Source organism: Passer domesticus, chromosome 9, assembly GCF_036417665.1.
Source record: "Passer domesticus isolate bPasDom1 chromosome 9, bPasDom1.hap1, whole genome shotgun sequence".
NCBI lineage: Eukaryota > Metazoa > Chordata > Aves > Passeriformes > Passeridae > Passer > Passer domesticus.
The window spans coordinates 42,530,035-42,550,894 of NC_087482.1; the positions used below are offsets into that span (position 1 = coordinate 42,530,035).

A 20,860-nucleotide genomic window follows, 5' to 3' on the forward strand; every position below is an offset into this window, starting at 1 on the left:
AATGGGCAGCTGAAAACTACTCCTTTATTCTGTTAACAAGTAACATTTTCAAAGAGATTCCTGAAAAACGAGTATTTCCATGACTGGCATCACTACAGCAGAACACAGGATTGCTGGAGGTCTTTGATTTCCCAGCTGAGCATCATGGGCAACTTTGGGCACAGATGGCCCAGGTGAGTGTGCTGGATGCACACAGCAAAACTGACATGAGCAACCCTCTGGTTCTATCAAGTTAGACCTCAAGTCAGCAAGAAACATGGGAAAAAAACCTGTCTGGCCCCAGAACATGACTGCTAACTACAGTTATCAAGCCCCAGACCTCCTCCTGACTCACTGAAAAGCAAGCTCAAGTTTTCAGAACAGCTTTTGCTCAGCAATGGATCATTTATGTGGAAATCAGGACTCCAAATTTGACACCCACAAAAATCCCTTAGTTCTTGGAGACAATTTCATTTTTAATAGCTTATTTCCGTAAGCAGAGCATGAAGCAATTTCACTCAACCTGACAAATAAGTAAGGCCAAGGATGCAGCATTTAAAATTCAGAGATAACTAAACAGAAGAAGAATTATATTTAGACATGATAGGAGTTGGAAACAGGTTCCCTTCCACTCTTACACTGAAGCTAAACAGCCATGATATGATCAAACAAGTTTTCACTTTTGCCTTGTAAATAAAATCAAAGGGCAACAGTCCTTTTTCTCTGACGTCTGTAGTTAATAAAGAAAGAATAAACATTACCTACTCTTACATGAGAAAGGAGGAGGAGAGAACATTTCTTAATCTCTTTCCAAAGAGGATTAATCTACAGTGTATTTCCACCCCAAATGCTAATGAAACAAAATGCTTTTCCTGCAGTTTTCTGGAGGGGGTGTTCTATCAAAGCTTCTCATGTGAGCGAAGTTCACCTGAGAGCATAACCAAGCCTTCAGGTGCAGTGCCAGGCCACAGAGCATCAGCTGCAGGGGGCAAGGAGAGCTTCCACCCTGCAGAAGAAACACAAAAGCTCCTAACGTTTCTTAGGGCCGACCTATCTGAGGGGTACCAAGTGCCTCACAACCACCAGTTAATTGGGGCTTAATTATGGGCTTAAAAGCTCCATAAAGTAGATGAGCTGTTATGGCTGGAGCTTGTAGGGCACAGGCAGGCCAGAGCCCTCTGTGAGTTTAACATGGGGATGGTTGTGATGGGGCCAAGTGTGCAGCGAAGCATTTATGGGTTCCAAACAACCCAGCTAGCATGACTGGAAAAGACAAGGAGCTGGGATAAGACACCCATGTCCCTTGCTGTGCCTCTGAGCCACTCGCCCACCCGCGGCAAGGGAACAGGATGAGGAAGCTATTTTCATCCCAAGTATCTGGAGCTTACAAACACCCGCTGAAAACGTAGTGCCTTATCAAAACAGGTGAGAGCCAATGCCAGCTGACGTTCCCATTTCTCTGAGGAGCTCTGCCACAAGATTGTTTTTTTAATTATTATTTTTGAGCAGAGTATTTACATGTCTGACTCTAAACAGGCTTTGGCAAGTGATGGGATCAGTCCAGCTGCCCTTGCCTTTCCTCTGGAGAGGCCTCTTTAGCAAGGCAGGCAGACCCCTGGGAATGGGCTCAGGAGGGACAGGCCCTTACAAATACAATGTATTTTCTCCAAGGAATCAGGAAGGAAGAAAATAACTATGGCAAAAAGGCCAAGGAACAAGAGAAGTGCCTGGGCAAGACCTGGCGAGGGGAAGCGAGGGTGAGCCCAGCCTGCAGAAGAGTTTACATTCCCTTTGAAGAGAAATATTCAGTCTGTCAGGTAAAACAGAGTATCTAACCCGTGGGAGGACATAAGATGCTACCTTGAAGAATCTGACTATTACAGGATTAGCAGCTACGATCCCTCCCTCTGAGGACACCGAATGCCAAAACCTGGCCTGAGGGTTTTAGGTGGTGAGGTTTGTCCAGGCGTGTCGGCAGGAACTCTACAACATACAGAGGAGAAATACTGTCCAAACCTGTATTATCTAAACATAGGTGCCTTTAAAATACTAAATATTTCTTCTGGAGGATAGGAAAAAAGACAGAGGAATATGAAGCCAAAATATACACATTTCTTTTGGGAGTAAAACGTGCCCCTCAAACACTTGAATTCTACTGTACCATGTATTTATACCATGTTTAAGAAACATTTGTCAAGCATATAAAAACCCCCAGAAGTTCACTGTCACACAGCTTAATTCCCTATATTCTGCCTACATGCACATATAGGGCCAGTTTGTTAGGGGGTGGAGGTGTGTAGCAAAGCACAATCTAGCGAGACATGACACCATAACGGTGAACAATAAAAGCAAGCACAGCATATGTGCTGGACATTTGGTGAAAATAACCCAGCCACAGCTCCAACTTTGGTACATTTTCCTGTGTGGAAGCTGGTAATTCAGTTTCTGCTCTAATTCAGCTCAGCCAATAGTTAAGTTGCTCACAACTCTCCCCTGATAATTATTTGGGAATTCTGAGATTCTAGGAAATGCATATTTACTTTTGAGCCCTCTTCCTACAGAGCCCAACAAGCTGAAATATAGGGGGTTTCTTCTTTTCTTCTCTTCATGTTATGGCTTTTTCTCCAGCTAGCAGCTAGGATTCTCCCTGGCTATAAGATCTGAAATGGTAGCAATAATTATATTTTCTATTTTATTACTTGTAATTGCCCCTTTGATCAGAATCCTATGCCATTTAACCACATTTATATGGTCATCCTGCACATAGGTTCTAAATACAGAACGAATTATTTTCCAAGGGAAAACTACGGGAGCTGGGTTTCCCTTTACTGCACACACATGGAATCCCATACATTTGGCACCAATTTAGGTTATTATCATTTCATTCTTCCTTTTTATATTTGTTTCACTGTAAAAGCAATATAAAGCTCCCCATTCACTGGGAACCGCTCATTCCTTAGTACTGCCTTCCCTCATCAAGCCTGTAGCACACCCACCCTGATTAAATATCCTTTGCCAAAGGAGATACCAACAAACACATGAAATACCCCAGTGCTGGAAAGGCTACACTGCGGGTCTCAAAGCTTTGCTGATCACACACTGCAAGCCTTACCCCAGTGTGAAGCCTAGGAAACTCTTCATGCACAGCTTTGTTGTTTGTCCCGAAGTCCAAGAGTCTGCAGAGACAGGCGAGTCTCCCCAGCTGGCAGACTGCCTCCAGGTCAGGCTGTCTCACACAGGACCAGACTGGCTGCCCCATCTCCAACAGCTCTGGCCAGGTCAACAAGCTGTTGGAGCCCTCCTTGCTCATGGCTGCCCCTTGCACACTGTTACCCTGCAGCAGGGAAGCACAGGGCCAGAAGATACTGTTCTCCCCCTGTAAAACAAGGACCATTGCCTGGGGCTATATGGCTGTTAATAGTGGTAAAACCCTGACAGACTTCAGAGAACTCAAACAGAGCTGCTTTTGATTTAGGCCATGCACCTGAAAGCAGAATTTTTTTATTCATCTTCCTCAAAGTGATGGTCACGGGAAACTACCTAAATAGCCCAGCTCAAGAATTAGCAGTTATCTGGAAAAAAAGAACACGGTCTTTTGAAAGACTATCCTCAGAGTAAGTGTTTCATTTGGAGGAAAAGCCAATGTGAAGTCTAATTCAAGACAGCCAGAAGCAGGCATATGTCACAGTGGTGACACACCAGGGTGTTCCTACCTACACTGCTGGTCCTTATAGCTCCCAGGTGGTACAGGGATAATAGGAACAAAGGAAGGGGTTGAGCTGTGTGCCTTATCTCTAACAGCTTTGCTTGAGAACCTTCACTGTCCTACTTGAAGCATGTTTTTCCATCACATTGCTTTGTCCATTCAGCCAGCTTAGAGGGACATTCACATCGTCCAGTCACAGGGAAAAAATGCTGCCGGAGAAGGGTGCATGCAGCCAGAAGAACTGAAGGCTCACAGATAAAGAAACCCCAACAGCTACCTGACTTTCACTGCTAGACTTTTGTGTACACTCAGGACCAGCAGCAACAGGCAGATTCACCTGGACTTCTAAAACATCCCTCTTTTCAGGATGCTCTCCAGGTGAGCCAGCTGCCTGCTGCTGGGAACAGCTGTAGGAGGCTTCCTCATATGCTGGAAAAGCAAAGCATCTGTAGGTGCTTCCAAGCTTCTCATCACAGATACCTATGCACCATCTACAGCCATGATAAGATGTGTTTACAAATAAGAACAAGCTGACAAGTGTGGGAACAGGGAATCTTCACACTTTGAAACTTGAAGTCAACTCAGTTCAGTCAAACATGGAAAAGGCAGCAGCTCTGGCACTTGGGGTAATTTCAGTGACAGACAGCTGTTCTCCTTAGCTACTGGTAAATACAATCACAAATTCCTAGAGCTTTTTCTCCAGATACTAATAGCAGACTCAATGCTGAAAAACACTACAGAGATAGAGATCAGAGGTCTATTTTTGTTTCTATGTCTTGACGCCCATGACTTTGATGGGGTAAGTATATTAACATATGATAAATTACTCTTTAATCTGTTGTAGTTATAGTTCTAGAGACAGGTTCAGTGGCTTTGCTCTCAACCACAAATATTTCTATAAAGAAACACTTGTTTTGCTGGAAAAGGGTAAAAACAAAGCAATTTGTAAACAAAGCTGGAAAAAGAGAAATCCATCTCCCACAAAGCTCAAAACTCCTTGAAATAACTTTCTGCAGAGAGCTACCATTACCCAGGGTGAAAAACTTCTTTAAACCCAGCAATCCTGAATTACACAGAAATGCTCAAACAGGGCTGCACAGTACATCATCAGAACTGGTATAGCTCTTAATTTCCCACCTGATTGGGTTGAAAAGGTTCATATGTTGGAAAGTGTGGCAGGAGAAACTTACTGAAAATTGCAATCCAGGATCAGATTAAAGAGGGAGGATGATAAAGGTAAAATCTTCATAAATGAATTTCTTTATCCAGAATAAACTCAAAAGGTCCTGTGAGGGGAGGAAGGATATGTGTTTCATTAGGACAAAGAGAGTAGGAAAAACTATGCCTGAAACCTCTTTTTTAAAGAAGACAGCTCTTACAACATGATTTCTTTAAGGGCAAGGTATTGAAATCATTTTGGAAGAAATATTTTTACCTCCCAAGAAGATTAACACTTAAGTTTTGCACAGCACACTGCAGCATTGTTACATCCATAAAACACTAACAAGCACCAAAAGAGTCTCTTAGCTCAACTCTCAGCTCAGTTCATCCTATTGGCATTGTCTGCTTGGGACAGAAATCCCTCCATGACACGAGAGAGGGATTCTCATCATACTAATTCCTGCAGAATCTGAAGACATGACACATCCTTTGCAGCCAATGACATCCTAAAGCAACACATACATTAACTTGAGAGGGTTGAGCCATAGGGGTACCGCTAAAATAGACAAAATCACAAACTCTTTTCCATGAGCTTTAGGGGCCAAATTTTTCCAGCATTATTCTACAGAATTTCTGACTTTATGGAGTTTCTGGGGAGAGTCTGCATCACCCTGTGCTGTGAGAAACCTGTTCTCTACCTGTGCTCTGGGTGGAGTCAGCTTGTACCCAGTTTTGTCAGCAACCTGAGTAGCTCTGGGCTGTGAGCACAAAGCGAACAGCTGCTAGGTATTGTCTCCTGGCTGTGCTTGTGTTATGAACCCCAATGACAGCCTCAGAAAAGGCACTGGGGAGGCCTTTCCTCTTCAGGACACATTTTTGCTTCGGAAGCAGACCCCAAGATTTGACACTGCACACTGATGTAGTCTATCCTGAAGAAACAGCTGGCAGATGTAACGTTCTTAGCTTTGGTGTTATGGGTGAGAAGCAAAGGCTTTGTGAAAGCCAAGACCCACACTGCGCTCCGTGTTCGTACTCATCTCCTTGGGTGGTTTTCTTCACACCAGCCACGTGTGGATGTGTACAAGGAGAACTGAAAACCTGCAAGTCACGGCAACTGGTGGCTGGAGCAGTGGGCTTGTTGGGAATGATTTCTGGTTTTTGAACCAGAAACGGGGGGTTCAACAGGGAAGTCAGATGGCCACCAGGCAGCACTTCACCACAGCACACCCCCAGCCTGCGCTCATGCATGGCCAGGCTACCATGGAAGGGCTGCTGGAAAACAAGATGGCATGTGAGAAATGCAGAACTGAAACCAAGAGTAGGTGAGAGCCATAAGAATGAATTCTCATTAAATGCTGGCCAGGCAGTGAGCGTGGACCCTCCCATTTGCTTGCTGCACACCCTGAAGGGGTGGAGGCCAGGGTGACATGCATGCCTTGGAAATCAGCAGCTTTTACACTGTTCACCCAGGAAGTTATTAACTTGCATGTTTGTGGGCAACTGCACAAGCTATTTTTGGTCATGGGACCCTGTGTAAGGAAAGGATTGCGAGGTTTTAATAATGATCTTCAGTTAACTTGGTTACCCACACAACAATGGCTTTCTGAGAGGCCAACTGCTGCAAAAAACTTGAGACGGGCTTTACTTCCAGAGGTATTAAACTATGAAAATATCTAACCATAATAGTAAGAAGCTATAAAAAGAGCCCTGTTTATTTCACATGATTTCTTTGTACGCCACAGTGTTATGAGAATACTTCAGCTCAATGACAACATGGTAAATTGGAAAAGATTAACTATTGAAGTCAGCACTTACGCAGTTCATTTTTGTTTGGTGTTGGTGATTTTTGTTCTTTCAAAACCCAGGTTTTCACTAATATCAGCAGGCACAACAACATTTTTTAAAATCAGAACCTGCAATTAACCTGATATTAAGGTCAGCTGATGTAAGGGCCACGAAAGGAGAAACTGACAAATAAACAGAAAGAAAAAAAACTAATGCAGACTTCTATTCTGCACTGCTGTATGTCACACAGGTAGATCTGGAGCCCACATCCCCAATATGAGAAATAATCCGGTATCTCACATCTCTATTATATTGCAAATTGTATCCAATAACTTTTCTGCAACAGTGGAGCATCACAGAATACCCTACAGAGAAGGTCAAATGTTGTACTATAGAGCCCTGATGGTGTCTTAGTTCATTCCTGAGAAATACCACGGGGCCTTACTGAAACCCTTTCACTGTTAGGGTACACCAAGAGAAAAGAGGAAAAAAATAAAGATTGCATTTGTTTCTTGGAGGACCCGCATGGCTCCACGGAGAGGACACTTCCACCCTTGTTAATCCCAGCTTCTTAAAGCAACACTCAGTAAGATAATGAATCCTTTAAATGTTACATCTTGTGTCTTGCATTATTGTGGTGCAGCAACTCTCCACATCAAACAGTCATCAGCACTATTACAAAGTGGGCTTATAAGAGACTGGCTGAAAAGGCGCTGTGTGAAAAGAAGTGGAAAATTAAAGCTGAAGCAGTCGAAGAAAGGGCTTAATTTACTGGCATGTACAGTATGCAAATGAGATTACTCTCAGCTTAACTGCATCATTTATGTCCATAATAACGGCATCATCATTACAGGGCTCAAATTAAATTACACCATAATTAGCATATCAAAGTGATTGGTTAAAGTTTAAAACAAATACCCAATTTTGTTAATGAACAGCTGTAATTGTCATGTACACTTCAATGAAAACTCCCTAAACAAATATATGTTTTAGAACAGAGAAAGATTTTGAAGCAGACAGGTCTGCGGCGGAGGTAAATTGCCTAAAAAAGAATGACACAGACTATTCTATTAATGTTAATATATGCTCATCGTTTTCAGGTAATAAAACATTCTATCAAAACAAGCCTTCGCTTCGTATTTTTCGCCTCTCAACTCCACCACCACAGCGGCAAGTGTCAATGGGGAGAGGTGCTGGCCATGCCCAGCCTGCCCCACGCACGGGACATGCACAGCCCCCACCTACACACCGAGGGAGGAGGAGGAGGAGGAGAGGAAGACGATGAGGACGTCTCGCTAACTCTACCCTGTAGACCAGGGCTGGAGTAAGCTGATGACATGATAACACATCAGGCAGCCTACAATTCAATTTACTCTAATCTAATCACATCTACGCAGCAGTTCCAGAGGTGGAACTGCACCAGAGAAGTTTTTGCTGTTCTCGTCTCATTAAAATAAATAGGGAGGTGGGACCGGAGGGTTTGTCACTGTCAGCCTGGCAGCCAGCAACACATTTCCGAAGATACATCACTGCAAATGTACACAGCAAACACACAGTTAAAATACTCCTCAGGCAGAACGAGCTTTAACAGGGGAGCAGGTCTGCTCTGTGATATTTTAACAGTGCAGGTGAGCTCTACTGTGCTTGGAGACCAGGCCAAAGGAGCCCGGTGTCACCTCACACACGGGGTAAAATAATCCCTCTACGTCCCCAAAAATGTATATATTTGCTTATGTATTCCCTAATATTACAGGAAGCAACACAGGGAAGTATATTTTGTGCTAAAATTGGGAATGCACTTTCAAATATACTTAACAAGGAAATTGAATGTCTTATTAAATCCGTATTATCAAAACACTGTTCAAAAATTTAAAGAAAGTAGCTTTTCATTTTATTCATCGAGGAATCCATTAAAGCCTAAGCTCTGAAGTAGTATGTAAATTATGTGCCTTTCAAGGTAGAGCTAGGGCAAATTCACTCCATCAACTAATGATGAACCTCATTATGTGCAGGGAGTATTCATAATGAGGAAACAAGCCACCCGCCATTCCATGTTCTAACATAAATCCCTGTAAAATGTGAATATCTCCACGTCTAATTAAAGGCTACTAATTCCTATCATCCCCTACAAGGCCCAAAAAGCAAAAACTAGAAATGTGTTTAAAAAGACACCCTTTCATTTTACAAAACACATTTATTTGTGTTTACCATTAGTGAATTGCAGTGTCTTTTTTTTAAAGAAAAATCAATCCCAGTTTTATAGTATAAAAGTTTGTGGGTACAAATCTGACTTGGTCTCATATTTTAAAAAGAGTTTCTGATTAGCACAGGTCAGGCTGCACAGCTTAAGAGAAAAATAAATAAAAAGGCAGAGAAAAGAAATCTCCAGTAATATGTAAGAAATAATATTTTAGCGGGAGAGGAAAGGAAAAAAAAAATAACAGCTTTGCTGTCCAGGTTTGCTCTGGAACTGAGCCTTCCTAAAAAAAATTAAATCTAGAGATCCCATAATAACTGGGGAAAGCAGGCAGCAGAGACAGGAAGAAGGAGAGCCAATTAAGCAACCAAGTACACAACAGGTATTTAAAAGATTTTTTGAATGATACTCAATTTAGGAAGAAGCTGCTCCCCCCGCAAAATCCCATAAGAATTAGGGATTGAAGACAACCCTGCTTAATGCAGGCTGGAAGAAAAGTGCTCTTCCACAGACTTACCTAGATTTGATATTTATACCTACAAGCGCAGCGTCCGCTCCTACGATCAAAACCACATTTCTTATTAAGTTACATAATACCCATCCTATGCATCGCCGTGAATTCATCTGCTCCTGCACTGAATTATGGATTTGCTCTCTGTACTTCCCGGCATACAAGTGGACAGGTTTGCCGACTCCCCTGAACGGAAGACGCATCACTGTTTCTTTTTCACTGCTCTGTATTAATATTTTCCTACGTGTTCAAAACAAACCGAGAAGCACAGCAAAACCTGAGAGCATTTCAGTTTGGAGGAGAAGAAAAGCATCCAGTGAAGCTGAGCAACACACAGGCTTAAAAAAGAATAAAAAAAGAAAAATGATGGCATAAAGGGCTGGTTTAAGCAATGTGATAACTCCTCGCAGGGCAGGGAAGCACTTGAACAGTCGCAGAAAAGGCTGTGGTACCTTCAGATTATGCCAACCGAAAAGTTGAAATCCTCGTGTAAAAATACCCCGCACGTTTCATCCCTAGAAAAGCTTATTTAGAATTCATAGAAATTCATAGCCGCTAAGAGGAATATGTGCTCATAAAATCACAAACGCAAAAAAAAAAAAAAAAAAAAAAGAGAGAAAAAAACCCCAATATTTAAAAGAATAAAATAGAGCACAGAGATTAAAGTATTTCAGCAACGCAAATTTTCTAGAAATAGCTGGGCATCTTATAGGGGGAGGGAAGGGAAGGGGGGGGAATCCGGCTTCTTTAAGTTGCATAAAAATAAAACTACGCCGCGCCGCGCTGCTCCCCTGCCCGCCCCGCGCTGTGCCGGTGGGGTGGCGGTGCCGGGCTTCTCTTTTTTTTTTTTTTTTTTTTTTTTTTTTTTTTTTTTTTTTTCCGCCTGGTTTTTTTTTTTTTTTTTTTCCCCTCTCCCTTCTCCTTTTAGGTCAACCAGTCATGCACTGGGAAGACAACCCTCCAAAAATAACTTGTCCCTCCCCCGGAGCGCGGAGTTGAACAACCTACCTTTGTTCTGGCGCTGCAGATAAGAAGCGGCTCCGCGGCGGGAGCCGCGGCCGCGGCGCGGGGCGGCCCGGGGGGCTCGGGCCCGGCGGCACCACCTGGCAGCGCTGCGCGGCCGCGGAGCGCTCCCGCCGCGCCCCGTCCGGCCCCGGCCGCGGGGGGATCCGCGGGAGCCGCCCCCCAGCCCCGCCGGGCACCGCGCAGGTTACACACGGCGGGGGCCGGGTGCCGGGAAAGGAAGAGTTCGGCAGGATTTATTTGACACTTATTTTCCGGGCAGCCCTTTTGTGGAGTTGCGCCGTTTGTTTCTTATTGTCTGAGCAGCAGTTGGAAGCGTCTCCCCGAGGGGGCCCCTCAGCCCGGCTCGGCCGCTTTGACAGGGAGGTAACCATATTAGGATGTGTATGGCAAAGTAAACAATAACAGAGTTGCAATGAAATGGAATTTTTTTTTTTCTTCCCCCCCCACCCCCCCCCAATGGTGTTGGTGTCAGTCCTGTTTTTAGCCTTTTCCCACCAGTTTTGTTTTCTGGCTTAAACAGCCCATCTCTTAAAATTTAAAAAAAAATTATATATATATTAAAAAAAAATAAAAGAATGGTGAGGCAAAGGGGGGTTGAAGGGGAGAGACAAGTGGTACCACCTTCCCAGTTGCTGACCATGAGGCTGCTGGAAATGCTTTGGGTCACAGTGGGGAAAGGGGGGGAGCACTTTTAACATCCAAATAAAGACATGTCAGTTTCATAACTAAGGAAAGAAATACACGAACGCTTGCATGCATTGCCGAGACCCACAGCAGGAAAAGGGGGTTAGTGGGGATGGGAAGGACAGACACTAAAATTGCAATTTTGAAAGCCGGGGTCAAGTAGAGTAGAAACGTCCAGTCGTGTTTTGCACAATCACTGTGAACTGGTGGGATGAGCTAAGTTGTGCAAAGCCTTGCAAGTCTGCTGGCTTTAAAGCTTTGAAATCGCTGTTTTTACAGGATGAAGCACTTTAAGCAAATTGTAAAATGCAGGTGTCAAGTTAGTCGGTTTAATCAGAAACAGAGCTCAGAGCAGCCGCCATGCAAAGGGTCCCCTACCAGCAGTTGAGAGAAAAGTTCTGCAGCAAGAAAACACTGTAAGTCAAACAATATTATTTTAACGCCTGAATTCCACGTCCTAAGCAAATCACCAAGAACAACAAGTGTAGCATCTCCTCGCACCGAGGGATGAGGCAGCCACTGGTGAGCGCTGCCTGCCGAGGCTCAGCACTACAGCCAGCCTTGGAGGCGATCACAGCTAGAACATGAAACAAAAGTTTACACGTCTGGGTGGCTGCGGGTGGGGGCAGCTCTCTGGTGCAACAGTCCAACAGGAGCTGTTGAGCTGTTCTCACCGCCAGCCAGCATCCTCCATCGAGCAACAGCCGGCAACGTGGAGCGCGCCTCTGCGAGGGGCTGACAGGAGAGCGTGGATGCTCTGCCCGTACCAGGCACCGCCGTGATAAGACACAGCACCAGGAGAGGTTGAAGGTAGATAGGCAAACAAAGTCGCTATGAGATCACGCACTTAATTTAGAACAAAGGCAACGTTTCTCTGACAAATAGGATGCACACTTATGCTGCCAAGTTCGCTTGTATTCGGCTAATCCGCAGCAATCAGAACATCAGTGTTGACATCTAATGGTACCTACAAGCATCTCTCTGCCTTTCCACATGGCATAACCCTGCTCTGTTAACACGCTTTAAATTTTTCAACCATCTTGTTTAACCTAAACATCTATGAAACTACACAGTGCGTTACTCATCCGTGCTGCGTGTGCAACCCCCCCCAACAAAAATAAAAAGTTAACACGCTGATTCCAAAATCAATAAATCACACGACCAAGTAGCAGTTCAAAAGTTCAAAGACATGATGGCCAGTTCACTACGTCGCAGCACTCAACCAATAATAACTTGACTCCATCACTCCTCATAGTATAGACAATTTCATGGCATCATTTTCATTAGCCTGTCTCACTGAAAATTGCTAGCTATTTATGTATACGCTAAAATAAATTAGCCATTTCATCGAGCACCGTGATTCTTATAAAATACATTAACACAATACTCAATTTTCCAGTTGGAGTAAATAAATAAATCAATAAATTCAATACAGAGTAATTTTTATTTTTTTCTATTGTGGAGCTTCAGCTCTCAGCATAAGTGTTTTTATTGGGTTTATTTGTTTCAATAAAAATTGAAATGGGCCAGTGATCTTAGCAGTAAGATCTGGGTGAAAAAAAACAACCCAGCCCTATCTAATATTATGAAAGTATGCTGTGCAGTTCAGCCAACTGGTAATACATAATTTTTGGTCAAAAATAATTTTCAATACAGTTATTAAACCACCTCTTAATTTTGAAAGGTTCTTCTCTCGTCTCATGCATTCTCCAGCTGAGCAAGAAGCCCTGGGCTCTAATGGGGCGGGTTGTGATCCTGCACAGCTCATTCTGCTGGCCTGTGGGCAACCCCATGCCACCTTGGAGCTTCCATGGGGAAAACTGGGATAGAAAAGTTACCAGCAGTCATGTTCACTATTTTTAAGCACTCGCAGATTATAAGATTCAACATGACCTTTCATATCAAGGATAAGGCAGGACAGAAGGAGGATGAGGAAATGTGGGAGAAGAGTTCATGGACACCCCAAGACCTTGATCCTTGAAGGAGCCTTTGTGTCTGACCTTTTAGGGCTGTGTTGCCCTGTAATCCATGGCCATAGATCACAGGCTGTTGGGTGGTGACATCCTACATTGCAACTCAGGGCATCCTTTGGGGACCTCATTTGTGCCTTATGACGTCTCATGCTCTAGAGAGATGCACCAAGGAGTCCATTCCCCTGCCTTGGGTCAAACACATATCAGGGCTGGGCAATGGGATGATTCAGAGTTTGGCCCTACAAAACATTCACACATAGACAAGAACCTGGACTGCCTTGAACTTCCTACAACTGTAAACTTAGAGCAAAGGACACCCACCAAGCCCCCCAGCAGTCTCCTCATCCTTTAAAACAGCACTTCTCTACAAATCTAACACTTCCACTGCAAACCGCAGGCTTCAGCTGCTCTGCAGTGAGGACAAGAACCTGTAAGGACAAAACCAAATAAAATATACCCCTTGTGACATGAATTCAGTCTTAGCAATGGAAAAAACCAAATGCATTAACCAACACACACCATCTAAGCCCAGAATGGTTCAACATAATTCCTTAGAAAGGCTGATGTGATAGCACACTTTGCAAACTGCTTGGTGCTAACAGGAGGGTACTTTTTTGCTCATATTCACTCTTTAACCTAATCAGAGGAAAAGTAAATATCAGGTCCAATTTTAATGACTGACTATAAATAAAAGCTTTTATGCAAAATGCACGGTTTGCAAAGATAATGATTTTAAGGATGATGTCACTAGTGACCTACTGAACTACATGGCACATGTCAGACAGACGTCTGTTTCTTAAATTGCAGTAATAAATTAGTAGCCACAGAATCTGTTCTGTTAAGAAGACGTGAAGCTTTCCTATTCAGATAAAAGTTTAACAATTGTTTCAGTTTAGGTTCATGAGTTAAGGTTACTATTGATGGAGGGACCAGTGCAGGCCCAGCTTCATCTGCCTCCTCTTCCTCCAACCCCTGTGCAGCATTACTTCACCCCAACAGGATCCAAGACTAACACACACTGAATACTTTCCTCTAACTTGACACTGATTAAACTATCAGTATTTTGAAGTATGATACTTGCACAGATGTCGCCACTAACACCCCCCAACATACCACATCCCATCCCATTTACCTTGTTTTCAGTGAATTTGTCAAATTTTAGCCATTTTGTACTGAAGTCTGCCCTTGCTGAGCATTCTGCCACAGTCCAAATTCTGGCAAAAAAAAAAAGAATCCAAAACTCCTGAGGGTACTCCTGAAAACAAGGAACATCACTGATCTACCACGGTGAGCAACCCCATTTCTCTGAGAAGTCACCAAGCTCCCACGTGCTGGAGCACAGACATGAAAACAGGCAGGTAAAGACCTCGTGGGAGGCAGGTGGATGGCACCATTCCCCACCTACTGCCTCGTCCCCTTCCTCTCTGCCCCCCAGCAGAGGGGACAGGCAGGGGTACAGGAAGCCACCTGATTTGAATAGAGAGGAGACACGGCCAGCTCGGAAGCAGGAAAACGAGCAGACAGGGACAAGAAAGCCAGAGAAATGAACCATGACTGCCTGAGCGTGTCACTTATCTCATACCGAGTGTTGCTTACATTTTTTGGCCATTACAGGGAACTACAGAGTTTAGTTCAGTTTGGAGCACCTTTGGAGGCCTGTAGCTTAGCCAATCTGAGATCAGGATGTGCAGGCTTATCCAAAGGAAAATCCTGGATTTCAGTGTGACCTCCCTCCCCATTTCCATATTTTAGCCTTAAAACATGGAAAATCCTAAGGCTGCTTGGCGAACTGGTGTTTTGTGTTCTCACTCAAGCCAAGCAACATCTATTTCGCTAATCCTTTTCTGAGAAAGAGCTGCCAAGGCCTTCGTGGAAAGTTCTGGACATAGAAAACTTCAGCCCAACCGGATTGGCTTTTAGTCATACTGTGAATACAGGGCTTTTCTATGGGAAGTGTGGGTCTCTACTCTGGAAGTGTTTTTCTTTTCAACAGAAACAAATCAGCCACTTCTTTGTGTCAGTAAAGAAAGTAGAAATTACTTTTTTTTCCTAATGCCATTTTGCTGGTTACCCATGAAACATCAAGTTTGTCTTCTCACCTATCATCCTATGCCCAGCACTGGTAAAAGAGCTTTATGAAAAAAAAAAAAAAAAAAAAAGGCAACACAACTATGTAATGAGCCCCATAAAGGAGGAAGCAATTCATTACCAAGGCTTCCCAAAGGCATGTCGCCTTTTTCTCCTTTTAAACCCCAAAAATCAACTCCCCTGCTTATTGCCTCGGGAAGGGAAGGGAAGGGAAGGGAAGGGAAGGGAAGGGAAGGGAAGGGAAGGGAAGGGAAGGGAAGGGAAGGGAAGGGAAGGGAAGGGAAGGGAAGGGAAGGGAAGGGAAGGGAAGGGAAGGGAAGGGAAGGGAAGGGAAGGGAAGGGAAGGGAAGGGAAGGGAAGGGAAGGGAAGGGAAGGGAAGGGAAGGGAAGGGAAGGGAAGGGAAGGGAAGGGAAGGGAAGGGAAGGGAAGGGAAGGGAAGGGAAGGGAAGGGAAGGGAAGGGAAGGGAAGGGCCCATGTGCTGCCAGGCTGTGTGGAGACTCTCTGCTCCAATGCTCACAAAGATTTCTCGCCGGGTAGAGCTCCAGAGGAGCCTGAGCTTATGATAAGCAACGGCATACTTAACAGTTACATGTTACTGTTCATGATAATGCAATATTTCATTTGGGTGATTTAGAAGTCCCTCTTGACCAACTTACAGTGAGACACCAAACGCTTCATCAATCACAACCATTTTTATTCACAATCCAGAGCAAAAACTACAGGGAGAGTTGAATTTTCAGCAACTCATTGGGGAGGGGATTGCTACTAGCTCTGAAAATCCTCCTATCTCACCAATTTTTATGTTAGATTCAAATATATTTTCTTTCTAAGCAGCATTCCATTTTCCTGCCTCTCTCTGCCGCGTTTCTTATCGTGGCAGGGTGAAAGAGTATCCAATTTAATATCTGTTTTGCAGGACAGGAGATTTTTTTCATATCTTATGCACTAAGGAAAGCTGCAGGGGATGGCTTAGCAGGCTGAGCATCACGTTTTAAATACCTAGACTCCCTGGAACCACAGATCCCATCAGGTTGACTGAGCCCTTCATGTTTCTGGGGTAGATAAATTAAGTGTCACGCTGTTTACTTTGTCGGGGTCTGTTCGACGAGGCCTCTGCAGTAAAGGTCCTGTCTGTTCTGCATGGAGCTGAAGGTTAAAGTCTCATGGTTAAGACAGAGCACCAGGTGCCACCTTGATCTCACTAACTCTAATGATAATTATGCCATTTCTGTTAAGAAAGACAATCCAGGGATGTGCTCCCAAAACTTGCTGTAACGTTACTGGATGACTGAAAATGATTCAACGGCTTATCGGCCTCGGTTTTGGTGACTGTTAAATGAAAAAAATACATCTGCACCTCCCAGATGTTTAATTCATAAGTTATACAAAACTGTCAGATCTATGGATGACAGAAGAGAGATATTCATCATTTTTACAGCCTGATTTCTGTGGTTGGAGGTAACCCTATGTTTCTGCAAAGTCATACCCTCTTCCCACTCCTCTGCACCACACGACAGCAGTGGCTGAGCCCATTGAAATTAATGGCTCACAACAGAAGCGTTTTAGAAAGAAATCACTGGAGAGGAGTAGTACAAAATAATCAAGAAAGACAAAACAATAATAAGAAGAATCACAGAAGTGAGACCTTTCATGGCCAGTTGTGTAGAGACACACATCCATCCTCACAAACACAAAAACCTCCTCAAACCCAGACACCTAAGAGAGGTCCCTCTATCTCCAAAAGGTCTGATTCATGGAGAAGAGACTCAGTGTTGAAGAAAACAGGATGCTTTGAGAAGGGCAGCTGTAAATATGCACTTGGAACTTATTCCTGGCCTTATTCTTAGCTTTGCAGCTGCCATTATTTTACTGGATTTAGCTACACAGAAGATTCTGGGAAAGGTGGGTGAAGGGAAATAAAATGTAACGATAGAAAAAAAAATACAGTTCTTCAAAATAATTCCCCTTTTAAATAGAAATTAGGCAGAAAAAATATTTCCTTTTACATTAGTTAGGAAAAGGACTGTCTTTAATTTGTTTCCACAACAGCTGACAGTACACATTCCCGGCTTAGGGTACCAGAAATAATCATTATCACTCTTAGAATGTGTGTTACGGTGACGTACCAGAGGTTAAATGTGGCTGTTGGCTTTACTGGTTGCAATTCCTTCTCAGGTGGCTTAGCACAACTCCTACATTTTTCTTCCCAAACTACCCAAGAACCTGCTGGAGCTCCAGCCTACAGACATTACTAGGATTAAGTAAAAGAGGTAGGAAAGACTCTTTCAGCTCTATTTACACATAGCTACATTCAAACTGGTTTTTCACAGAGTTTGGCTACTAGAGGACATGATATCAAATTGGTTTTTGAAAACATCTCACATTGAATCTAAGACATCCAAAGATACTGTTTGTATTGCAGAGGGGAAAACTCCATCAAGGAAAGGTACCAGACAAATAACACTGGGTACAGCCTGCTGTGTTTTTACTGCTGTGTTTTTTATATTTGTTTTTAGAGGCAGGACAGACATCCTTAGAAATGGTGATCAAGATATTCCCTGTCAAACCAAACCAAATTCAACCCAACCAGCAGAATCTGTTACAAAGAACGAGGACTTTGTCCCAAATCCACCTATTGCTCCTGGAATCTCAGTGTCCGTAAGTTTTCACCACCTCGGTTAAGGATGTGCAGGTCTGCCCTACATAATCCAGCTCTAGCAGGGGACAGAGCTAAAAGAGAAAAAATAAGGAATGTCAGGAGGTGGCTGTGCAGTAAAACTAAATTAATTAGCACAGGTTTTCCTCCAAAACTGCTTTGAAATAATTATTACAGCATCTCATTAGCTTGCACTTTGACAAGAACATAAACTCTTGACCAAAGTCCTGTTCCCAACACAGCCCTTGCAAGGTGGCTGGCTGGCAGGTGTGTCTCCAGACTCACAGAGAATCATAAAATCCTTAAGGAAAAGGGGTGGGAGTAAGAAGGTGGAGGTGCACTACTGTCCCACACACTCGCCTCTTGGCCCTGGGGACACAGAGTCAGCCTTGGAGCTCAGCCCTTCCATCTTCCTTGGCTCAGTCTAACGAGATTCCCTCCATATTCTCATCTGCCCTCTTTGTGCTCTTCTCTGAGCAGAACACAACTGGCCCAAAGAGGTGCCAGCTGCCCGAGGCACTGGCAGTTCTTTTATCAAACAGGCAAATCCTTCATGTCCGGCACGTCCCTGAAGGCACTGAACCGCGTCTGGAGACCCCGGCTACAGGTCCCAGCTCGGGGAGTGAAGCAGAAGAGATAATCATTGGCCTTGACTGCAAGCTCCTGTTTCAGTGCTTCGAGTCACTAGTGGTCAGCAAGGAGACTTGTGGTGTGCTGAAACGGAAAAAGCTGGAATGAAAAGCAGGAGTCAGGGCTGTGCCTCCTGCTGTCCCCAGGGTGAGCCAGGGTGCTCTCCCCGGCAGTGGGCTCCCAACAGGGCTCTTTGATGGCTGGTCACACCCGCTACTTCAAATCAACAAGCAAACCAAAGTGAGAAATGGAAAGGACAAGGTGAATTGTAGATGAAAGTGAAATATCCCTCCTCTCTATCAGCTCTGAGGGGTAAAGGATGAAACAGGATGAAACTGGTTTTGGTTAAAGCTGTAAAAGAATCACAGGGAGAGAGCACTTACAGAGAAATGTATTTTCATGTAAACTTTTATGCGACCATCCCTTGTAGCTGGACATCAGGGAGGATGTTAATAAACATCATCAGGGGGAGAAAAACACAGTAAAAAAAGAAAATCAGACTACAAACCCATCTTTTCCAAGATGTTCAAAATAGCTTTGCAGCTATATACTGCAGGGAGCCGAACACACTCAGATACAAGTTTGCATCTTAAACGTAAGCGCACATACATACAAACAAGGTTTTGCAGATATTTGTTAGCTGTACTACAAGATTTTCCAGGGCTGGTGCTGCAGCTTATGTTACTGTGCTTTTATATAGCTGCAGATCAGCCCCCTAAGAAGCAGCCTTGGAGAGAAGCTGAAATAGTGACAGTTTGTGTTGCTGGGGATATTTCTGAGACGCAGTTGCTGTTTACTGTGTTTCTATTTCCAATCAAGCTGCAAAGTCCACCCATAAAACATGAGGAGGCATTTCTTTGGGTGTGGGACAGAACAACATGCACACAAGGAGGACCAGCTCTTCAGCTGCTCCACCAAAATACTCTTAGCCCCATCTGCAGCAGAGCATTTGGCCCATGAGGAAGAAAACCACAGCCAAAGTCCCCAGCTACAGAGCTTCTCTCAGTATATATTTATGCACAAAGCTCAAATAATTTAATACCACGCCTCACTAATCATGTGAATGCACAATTCTTGCAGGGGCAAATGGTTCTTTTATCTCGTGTACCTCTTGTTCTTGGCTGGAAAAGGTGCCTCAGAATCTTACTGGCACTTTTAAAGGTGGCACCTACCTATCTGTGGCAGAGTCCAGTGTGATTCATTGTAGGCCCCCAAGAACAGATTAACCACCCACTACAAGGAGGCAAAAACTAGTTCTAAGGATGGTAAATCACAGCACATGGACAATTGGACAACTTCCTTCCACTTCAGAGGGGAAATTAGGCGATACACTCTGGAGTATGTTCTCCTTGGCACACTCCTGTTACCCTGTTATTGCTAATGATGGTACAAAGTGTGAGAAAAATGCTACAAACACCTAAAACAAAGGAAGATCGGTCAAGAATATGCAAAAGCATATGCAAAGGGATCTAAAGAGTATTTCAACATAACACGGTTTTCTTCCTTATTCCCTTCTTTACTTAAAAGCAAGAGGCGTGCAGGACTGCAAAAACATACAATGTGCCAACAAATGTACAAACTACAGCTCATGAAAAATAGTGAAATGGAGACCCAAAATTTGAGGCCAGTACAAGTTCATAATATGAACTGCAGATCAGAAAACTGGCTCCTAAAGTAAGAAAAAAAAGAACACCAATTCCATTTTTTTCTAAGAAAACCATTTCCTACCAACTTTGAAAACAAGAATGCCTACAGTGATCTGGGCTCTCTGTGATGGTTTTGGCTTGGCTCCCTTGCCCCTCCTCAGCTGCGTGGCCAAATGTGAGTCTAACCATGAGGTTCAGAGAGTTGTGTTCTTCTTAACCTTCCACTGCATGCTTCCAAGTTTAGACTGCAGTAAAACGCCCTTTCAGAAATTTCCCTTATTCTTCATTACTTCTAAGGTGAGAGTTTGCATTTCAGCCTGCATCTGTGATGCCAGACTACTGCAGAAGCACAACACTGAGTTAAATATACTGGGGTTCAGGCTTTTTCTACTTTCCCTTGGATTTTTAATGTATTTTTTAGAACCATTACAAGAGCAGCTCAGTGGCTCCGAAGCCACAAGCTCTTGCCCAAATTTTGATGCCTAGACACAAAATGAAATAGAGGTGACCTCTTGGATGCAAGATTTGCAACGGCAACTTGCAACCGCCCGTTGTGGTGGGGCAGCATCATGAGTAATTATTACCTTCATTAAACACCCAGTGACAAGTCCATGCTGTCACCACATCCCACCAACGCTCGTGAGTATGAAGAGAGATGGGGTGAGAACTGAAAGCGCCCTGACTGCTCCTGAAAAACTGTTCTCCTTCCAACCAGCTGCTCTTCCAAGCCACAAAACTCCTTCCAGCATGGTTATGAGCTCCACCTCAGTCTGGGCTGGTCAAGATGAATCTTGCCTTTGAGCAAGCAAGAAAAAT

At 43.8% G+C, this 20,860-nt stretch overlaps 1 protein-coding gene across 18 annotated transcripts in view; it reads right to left on the reverse strand.

Moving 5' to 3' along the window:
• The window catches only part of FOXP1 (forkhead box P1), a 377,944-nt gene that overhangs the window by 184,609 nt on the left and 172,475 nt on the right, over positions 1 to 20,860 (reverse strand). Inside the window, exon 1 of one of the 18 annotated variants that reach the window (XM_064433043.1) lies at positions 10,348 to 10,486. The exons of 15 other annotated variants lie outside the window; for them this stretch is intronic. The gene's annotated coding sequence lies outside the window, so the exon portion shown is untranslated. Of the gene's footprint in view, positions 1 to 4,875; positions 4,898 to 9,345; positions 9,368 to 10,347; positions 10,487 to 20,860 lie in introns of those variants that run through there. 2 more of the 18 variants (XM_064433047.1, XM_064433041.1) reach the window with 2 other exon arrangements.